Genomic DNA, 7899 nt, shown 5'->3' with positions numbered 1-7899 from the left:
GAGCTCCAAGGAGATTATGTTGAAAAATAAAAAAAAAATTTACCCAAAAAAAATTGTTTTTATACTTCATTCTAAGGACTTATTGAACTACCCTCGTATGTTAACCCAGAACATCTACATTTTACTTTTGAACATCCATTTTTCTCCGTGTATTCCCTAAAAGAATTTGTATTTTAAGAATGTTTAATTCCTTCTAATAAGTTCACAAAATATGTGTAATAAATTGTTTTTATTCCTTTATGTGGAATATAAGTTTTGAAAATTCAATCTTTATCAATTCAAGTCCGCCTCTCAAGAGTTCAAATTATTTCAATTCACACATTTAAATATATTTCTGACATCCATTTTAAACACGTTTAAATAAATTATTAAAATATAAATGATTATAAATTTGAATATTTTTCGAATTTATAAGTTATGAAAAGATTTAATAATGAGAAATAGGTTAAATAAATTCATTCGTTAAATTTTATTAAATCGACTGAGAGGAATAGGATTTGTACTTTTTCTGTTCCCGTTGGGGGATTTTTAGACGGAGGAAAAATCGCTTATTCATAGGAATACAAATTCTTAATTTTTCTCCATTCAACGCTTATTACTGGGTATAGTATTGTCGTATTTTGAATACCAGAAAAGTTTATCTCATATAAACAGAATTGATCTTTTTTTTAAACTTTATAAATTGGTACTGATAGGTCATAAAAGTTTCAACAATAGGTCGATCTATACGTCTCAAAGACGCGAACAAATATACGCTAGATATCACAGTAAAACAAGAATCTGAATTTCAGTAGAGAAAGGCGGTTGACTTTCAGATGTAACCAAAAAGATGATTCGCCAGTTGAAAGTCAGTTGATGATTATAACATGACTTGAAGTAACGCACTGGGTTCAAAGTCAACTGCTTTATATACGTAAAATGTACTTTATAGGCTAATTTATGGCAGAAAGATTTTTGACTTTTCGTCAACGCGTGCGTCTGAAATGAATCTTATAGGTTAATTTAAGTCTGATGATTGTTGAAATACCAGGTAGAGAACGTAAATCTACAATCCTTTTTTGTATCTTTCTTTATCACATATGAACGATTATTCTATTCATAATCAAACTCCGTTATAGATCTGAGTACATACATCAAAATAGGAAACGTTGACGAAACGACTATACCATGAGCTCAGTGTTGATCGATACTATCCAGCCAGCGCTATATCGACACCATATTGGCTACTCTCAGCTGCTCTCTTGGCACCTCTCCTAAAATCGCCAAAATCCGTCCAAGTTTTTGCACATCGCCACATCGCATTTCGCGCACGCCTTTCTCCCAGCACAAATTGAATTTCAGAGCGCGCGAATGAAAATCATCCTAAACTCAACATACCTGTCAGTTAATCATCATATTACTCGTATAATCAGATAGGAGACACTGCGCTTAAGTTCCATTTCTGGTTGAAATTAAGTGACTTACTTAATTTAATGCAAAAATGTAATTCATCTACATTTAAAATTCATCATCTTGTATCACTGTGATCGTATTGTTGTATTTTGAATATCAAATATTCTTCTTATATTTAAGCAAGGTATATTTTAAAAAAATCTTTAAACGCAAAAAAAAGAAGCAAAATAAATGACGATCGGTATAATAAAGGCAAGCTTCTGATTCCTATAATAAAGTATGCAAGCAAGACGTATCAAGTATAATCAATGGTATGCAATTTACGCGATCGTTTGCTCATTAGCATTAAATGGTTGGAGTTCAGCGACTGCTGTATTTATTTTGACGTCTATCTAGCTAATGCACTTAGCGAGACAACTTTCCATGGCATCTTATTAGTTAGATTCACCTCGAGATTCCCACATATTACGTGTACGCTATTTCCAGTGATTTTTTACTCATCCCTCCAGGGGTGTAGCGAACGTATGGTATGTCGGGGGGGGGGGGGGGGGGGGGGGGGGGGGGTCATAAATGCCAACTGAAGAAGTGGAATTTGCCGAATGCGACAATTTATTGTAAAAAAAAAAAATATCTCGCCTGCGGATAAAGATTTTAGGCTTAAATCTAGCTTAAAAGAAGCTTCTCGATTCACCGGTTTCATCTTAAAATTTGAACGGCCAATAAAAATTATTAATGACTTAATCAAAAGCGTCGGAATAATTACGATCTTAATGAGTTTCAATACTGGAAAACTGGTATATATAATAATATACATATAATACAATAATACGTTTTCATGATTTTAGGAGGAAAAAATTGTTTAAACAAATAAACGTTGTTTATAAATGACCAAATATGTTGAGCAACATGTTCTACTCTCAGAGTATTCTTCAAATTTTTATAATTTATACCGATAGATAAAAACTTTTTACAATTTGAATGAAGAACGAAATTTTTCAGACGAATGATGATTGTTGAAAGAATTGAAAATTATTTGAAAATACAATTCGAGGCTTCGTAACGATAGGATGCTAACGCGCACGATCGACTAGATGATACTTAACCAAAAATAGAAACAATAAAAAGCTAACCAAGAAGTAAGCACTAGAAACTTTTAGATCGCGGAGTTGAACAAGATGAAGCTAGAAGTTGGCCAAAACTAGAAGATGCTCGCTCCATCAAAACATTAAAGTCTATCTCGGGCGAGCAAAGCATGAAGGTGTGCCACTTCTCGCTTGAAAACTAAACGCGAGAAGTGGCAACCTTCATGCTTTGCTCGCCCGAGATAGAACTTTCATGAATTGATGAAGCGAGTGAGCACCTTTTAGTTTTGGCCAACTTCTAGCCTCATCTTGCTTAGTTATGCGAGCAAGACTTTCTAGCGCTAACTTCTCGGTTAGTTTTTTATTGTTTTTATTTTTGGTTAAGTACCGTCAAGTCGTGTCGCGTGCGTTGGCACCCTACCGTTAGGACACCTCGAATTATATATTTTCATGATTTTGGGAACAGAAAATTGTTTAAGCAATGACTAAATATGTTCCAATTTTTGGTAAGATTTGTTAAATGCGCACATTTTCTGTCATTAAGAAGACAACAAATTTTGTAAGAAAATCAAACTGACATCGTTTTACAAGTATAACGTTGAGAAAAGTTTCTGTCTTTAGCTCAGAATTTATGAACTATTTTGCTTCAAAATTCATATTTTGTGGTTCAATTTCACTGTTTTGAATTCGAAAAATTAAAATATTTTTCACAGAAGCCGGAGTGTTTAAAAAAAGCGGACAATATCCTCGGCGGTTAATCCTGTCGTCTTCTTAAGTCATCTTCAGTCAGTGGAAAAAATTTCGCAGGATAATCGCTTTAGTTCGTTTTCAGTCAATCAGTGTTTAGGTCATGTGTTGCGTAACCAGGTATTACGAAAATGTCGAAGGAAATTAAGAGGAAGAGTTTTTCCCTTTCGAAAATACATATAAGTTTTTACATGAAGTTAAATCCGGTGCCTCAAAGCAGTCTATTTTGCAGAATTCATTTTTGACCGGAAAATTTACAAATCTTTCGAAGAAAAATCTGTCAAAGTTCGATTTTAACAGCTCTTAAAATAATCAGTTAAATCGTTATCTTTTTGAATTATGAAATCATTCACTTTAAGCCGATATTTTTAATTTAAAGAATTTCAAAATGCAGACTTGAAGTCATGAAAAATTAAAAGCGTTTGAATTGGAACATTTTTGATAAAAAACATTTATTTTTCACCATTTATTACTTATTAAAATATATAGCATTTCTGAAAATACTTCAAAAATAATTTTAGATTGGAAAAAATTAAAACAACTTCTAGATTTCTGAAGATTTGGAAATACAAATTTAGAGCTTTTCAAGGTTCATTGATTCGTTCTTGAATTTAGAGCATTGAAAATGATAACGTGGATTTCTATTTTTGGAAATGAATTTGAATCTTTGAACTCTATAATTTCTAAAAGTTAAAACACTTTAAATTTGCAGATTATCTCCATTTCATTTAAACTTGTTTAATAGGAAAGTTTTTTCTACTTTCAATTTTATGTCTGTACATTTTTGGGCATTCCATTAGAAAGTATTTTCATTCGCAATTCTTAAAACGTCAATTTAAAAAATTTAAAACTTAAGAGTTCCAATTTGAATGCCTCAATTTTCACTTTTTTTTTTATTACTTCAAATGGAAAAACGCTTAGCCTTAGAATGCGAACTTTTTACATTCTTATCATTTATGATTGAGAAAGTATTAGAATTATCGGAAATTTGACATCACACTTTTTCAACGGATCTCCACGTTTCGAGACCCCCTGAATCCGAAAATCAGGTTTTCACGATGGCATCTGTCTGTCTGTCTGTCCGGCCGTCCGTCCGTAAGCACGATAACTCTCGAAAAAATGAACGAATCAAATCCATCTTTGGCACACTTTCTCTAGGTCCTAAAAGAAAGGACTAGTTCTTTAACCAGCCATTTTTGATAAAAATTCAAAAAGTGAGCGCATTTTAAAAATGTTTGAGACCACTTTTTTCTGAATTTGAAAATTCTACGTACGGATATTTATAGAATTGAAAAGATCAAACAATTTATCCTAATGGCTTTTTTCGATAAAAAGAAAATTCTCAGAATTATAGCGTTTTCAAAATTTTTTTAATCAACCGAAAATCAAAATTTAAAGCCGAAAAACGCACGATATGAAAAAAAGTCAAGAAAAGAAAAACATTTCTTTTTGAAATCCCTACAAGATTATCATAACCAATTTTTGGATTTTCTTCGAAAATCGAAAATTCAAATTTTGATTGCACAAAAAATAATGTAAAATAAAAAATTCCATTTTGTGGACAAACTATGTAGGATACGAAAAAAGATGAATTAACAAAAATGGTTATCCCAAAAAAGATCTACAATTTCGTTAAGATTCACTTCTTGATAGGACGCGTACTTTTCGTTTTATTCGTGAAAAATAACGTTGAAAAAAGTAAGATAAAAAAAATGTGTGGAAAAATGACGAAAGTAACGAGAAAAAATCCAACAAAAAATGTTTACAAATGTCTGTCGGAAATCGAGCGCGCAGCGCGAGTGTCACGATGAGAATGTGTACTTCAAAGCCTACAGAGCTTTGAGAAAGTAATCTTTTACTACACTTAATTAAGTAGACAATACAGAATATGAAGACGCATATAAATGCTGCCATCTAAAAGAGGTCTTTTTGATAAAGTCCTTTTCAAGCATTCCAAATGCAAAGAATAAATATCCGAGTGCGAAGCGCAAGGTAACCTATTATCGAGCGCGAAGCGTGAGATTCAACCGTCGCGCGCCCTAGGCGCGCTCAAACTTGCGAGCCGCGCGCGCAGCGCGTGATGGGAATGTGCCCGCGAAGCGGGAAGATTTTTATTTTATTGACTGTGAAAAATGAATGCAAACCGAGAAAGACATTTTTAATTGAAATAGATTAATTAAATTTCAGATTCAAAAATGTTTAGACGCTTATTTTAAATCAAAAAATGAAGCAAGAATTTGATAGTTAAACGAGTTTAGAAAATGATTGATTTCACCAAATAAATGGGTAATTAAATGAGTCTCTGAAAATTATTGATTCCACAAAACAGTCAATTTAACATCTTTGATCCGAATATATTTTCCGAGAGTTCAATTAAAAAAGGCCGTCGATTAGCCGAGTTGTATCTTTACGTTTTGCCAAGATAGAAATAGTAATTTTCTTCTATTTAAATCAAAAAGCTATGAATTAATTAGCATTTTTGAAAAATAAAACCTTGAAAAATATCGAGTGACACATTTACAATAAAATGCCGAATTTTTGAAACAAGGAAATATATTGGTATGAAAATCCAAATTCACTTCTCATTCTTTAACATTTGTTGCCTAAAAATGTTTAAAAAATGACGATTTTATCTAAAATTACCGAAATTCCTTGTACGTTGGTTGAGTGTATTAATGAATTATCTCAGAATTGCCAACTTTCAAAAGTTGTGGGAGGGGGTCGCACCCCCTTACCCACACTCTCTACGCCCCTGCATCCCTCCCTCTTATGACAATTTATGAAATTTCGGTGCCCCCCCCCCTCCACTCAAAATAGAATGTGATATTGAATATGTTTACCCTCCTATTTTTAAGTACGAAATATAAATGTCACTTTATGTACTCGAACAAAGAATTGTGTTAAACCTATTTGATATTAATATGAGATTACTTATATTTAAATTATCTAAACTTTTTTTTCAATTGAGAACATTGATACAGTCTGTCAAGTTAAAGCGTGGGTGGCTTTACTCGCAGTCGGTAAGGTGTATCGACATGATTTTGGTGTCAAAATATTAAGAAGAGCTCCCTCTTTCATGCTTTTTGATTTAACATTCAGTTTGCTTTCAATTCTCATCTTGTTACCACGTTACAAAAAATGAGTTCCGTATATGTAGGTGCAATCTCCCAAACCCATGTTTCGAGAAACAACCCCAGAGATGCACTTTTACCGGATGTTTTACAGTCCGCTGCACTAATCTTGAGGTTGAATGTGTCCAGGCATTTTACGCTATTATAATGTAATAATTACGATATATAGCGCAAGAATTACGGTATATATTGCAATTCTTGTGATATCGTTATCTCCGTATGTATTTTGAAGAGATCTACAACTTTTATTTGAAACATTTTTTGAATTTTGCATATTAGCTGAGATAAACCCAAAAAAAAATGATTTTTATGGTTTTTTGAAGATTTCATTATGAAAATCAAATTTGAACCAAATTTCACTATCATGGTAGACGGTATTGACGCTGAAATGCTTAAACAGGGTAGCGCGTGCATACCACATAGACTGTGCGAATTAATAAATTTATGCTTCGAGATGGGAGACGTCCCAGACGATTGGAAAAAAGCGATTATCGTACCAATATACAAGAGAAAGGGAGATAAAAGCTAGTGCAATAATTACAGAGGGATTAGCTTATTAAGAACCGTAAGTAAAATATATTCAAAAATACTTATTCGTAGGGTAATGAAAATAACAGAAGCAAAGATTTGGGAAGTTCAAAGTGGGTTTATGCCAGGAAGGTCATGTATAGATCAAATATTTAGCTTAAGGGCATGTGACACAGCTAAATCCCTATATTACCGACCACAGTTTTTCAGTTCACTGAATGTTTTTTTGAACCTAAGAACTTTTTTTGTAAATAAAATATCGAGCTGACACTTTGGGAAATGTATTAGAGTACAATAAAGTACGTTTAGGTACTGCATTTTGGTAGGAACTTCACTGAAAATTATTTCATCTTTTTTCTGAATCTCAACATTTTTTGAACGTTCGAACTTTTTTTATACATAAAATATCGGTCTCAAACTTTGAGAAATGCAAGAGCCGAAAGAAAACTGCGTTAAAGTACAAAGCTTAATAATAAAAGATGTAGAAAAAAATATTTCAACAATCAATTCCAACGGCAATCAGCCGGTAACTTTGTACACGAAAATACGAACCCTCTAGAGCCTCGTCTAGTGACCGCCAGGTTTGAGAGTAGGAACAAAAGTTTTCTGTGCATTTGTTGACCTAGAAAAAGCTTTTGACAAGGTAGATAGAAGTAAACTTTGGGAAGTCCGAAATAGTATGGAGTCAATGGATGGATCCTACAAGCTATAAAAACAATATATACAGGTAGCAAAGCGAGTGTAAGAGTAAATGGGAAACTGAGTGACTGTTTCGATATTATTCAAGGAGTTAGACAAGGATGCGTTATGTCTTCATGGTTATTCATATTATTTATGGACAAGTGTTTAAGAATGGCTCTCTTCGACGAAGAGGGTGTGGATCTCCAAACAGTAAGGGTACGTGGGTTAGCGTTCGCAGATGATAAGGTTGTTATGGCAAAGTCTATCGAAGACTTACAAAGAATGTTGAATAAACTAGATGCAAGCATGAAGAGCATGGGTCTCAAAATTAACGCAAG

This window comes from Belonocnema kinseyi, chromosome 4, assembly GCF_010883055.1.
Source record: "Belonocnema kinseyi isolate 2016_QV_RU_SX_M_011 chromosome 4, B_treatae_v1, whole genome shotgun sequence".
NCBI lineage: Eukaryota > Metazoa > Arthropoda > Insecta > Hymenoptera > Cynipidae > Belonocnema > Belonocnema kinseyi.
The sequence above is the reverse complement of the archived record's forward strand: the minus strand, read 5'-3'. Positions refer to the sequence as shown.